This window comes from Myotis davidii, unplaced genomic scaffold (assembly GCF_000327345.1).
Source record: "Myotis davidii unplaced genomic scaffold, ASM32734v1 scaffold376, whole genome shotgun sequence".
In the NCBI taxonomy this organism is placed as follows: Eukaryota; Metazoa; Chordata; class Mammalia; order Chiroptera; family Vespertilionidae; genus Myotis; species Myotis davidii.
In genome coordinates this window covers 695,560-697,228 of record NW_006288121.1, presented here as the reverse complement: position 1 = coordinate 697,228, position 1,669 = coordinate 695,560, and the positions used below count along the sequence as shown (strand labels likewise).

At 41.3% G+C, this 1,669-nt stretch overlaps 1 protein-coding gene across 1 annotated transcript in view; it reads left to right on the top strand.

Moving 5' to 3' along the window:
• Nucleotides 1-1,669, top strand: part of NSUN6 (NOP2/Sun RNA methyltransferase family member 6) — a 45,415-nt gene that overhangs the window by 38,334 nt on the left and 5,412 nt on the right. The window lies entirely within an intron of this gene.

Below are 1,669 nucleotides of genomic sequence, written 5' to 3'. Positions count from 1 at the left end.
GGCTGAGGCCACCCAGCAGGAGCTACAGAGAGATCTGCAGATTCCTTCTCTTTGGGGTTTGGAAGTGCTCACATGAGGCCCAGCTGTGAAGCATTGCAGGCTGCTGTCTAGGCCTCATTTTGGAGGCTTTGGTGCTCTTTGACCCAGCTGCAGTTGGTTAGGTTTTAGATTGCAAAAGAACAGGCCATTCGTATGCAAAAGCCAATGTGCACAGCTTGGGTATGGTTTTAAATTGGGTGGGGTGGGGTCTCAGGGAATCATCAGGGCGGAGCAAAGCGCAATGGCTGCTAGTCTGCTCTGCCTCGGAGAGGTCCTGGGGTCTCTATGTCCCGCAGCCCTGTGCAGGAACAATGATCACTGCAAGCACCTCTGTGAGAAAGCCGCCCTCACGTTCCGGCCCGATGCCAGACAATCCAGTGTCTTTCCATATGAGTATGGGTCCCCAGAATCTCACCTGGAACTGGAGTTTAGAGCAATTGGGAGCTTGTATCTCCCTCCCGATTGAAAAAGACAACAATGTACCCAGTTGCCAGCCCGTTTCCATGTATGCCTCCGTACCTTTGCATTTCTGCACCTTTTCACCTCCTACCAGCTTCAATGCATTTTTCTCTTTCCTTCTAGTTGTAGAATTTCCACTCATCCAGCCTTCCCTTGGTTCTGGATAATACCTGTTTTGTCTTTTAGTTGTAGTTTTGATGTGGTTGTGCAAGGCAGCAAGTACAAGGATATACCTATGCCGCCATCTTGGTTCCTTCTGATTTTCTTATAAAATGAGTTTGGAATAGTTTGAGAAGGCTAAGTATTTTTTGGGGGGAATATTTGGTAAAATTCACCTATGAAGTCATATGCTCTGGGGATTTTATTCATTGGGAGGTTGTTGTTTTTTATTATTATTATTTATTTTATTTATTGGTTTGTTCAGATTTTCTTTTTTTTTATTCAATCATGGGAGATTGTATTGTTTTAGGAATTTATCCATTTTTCCCCCAGGCTGTCCTGTTTATTGGCATTTCTATTTCTGTGATGTTAGTTGTGAGTCCTCTTTCTTTTGTGAATCTATTTGTTTGGGCCCTCTCTCTTTTTTCTTGATGAGTCTGGCTAAAGCCATATATATATTGTTTATCTTTTCAAAGTACCAGCTCTTGGTTTCATTGATGTTTTCTGTTGTTTTCTTTTAGACTCTATTTTGTTTATTTCTGCCCTGATCTGTATTTTTATTTTCCTTTTACTCACCTTAGGCTTATTTTGTTCTTCTTTTTCTAGTTTCTTTAGTTGTAAGGCTTGATTGATTATTTGAGAATCAGATAAATCTTTTTTTAATTAAATCTTTATTGTTCAGATTATTTGTTCCTTTTTTTTCCCCCAATAACTCCCCACCTCCCAGTTTCCACCCCACCCTCTGCCCTCACTCCCCATCCACTGTCCTCATCCATAGGTGCACGATTTTTGTCCAGTCTCTTCCCCCATCCCCCACACCTCTCTCCCCGCCAAGAATAGTCAGTCTATTCCCTTTCTATGCCCCTGATTCTATTATAATCACCAGTTCATTCTGTTCATCAGATTATTTATTCACTTGATTTTTAGATTCACTTGTTGATAGATGTGTATTTGTTGTTCTTAATTTGTTTCTTTACCTTTTTCTTCTTCTTCCTCTTCTTAAAAGATCCCT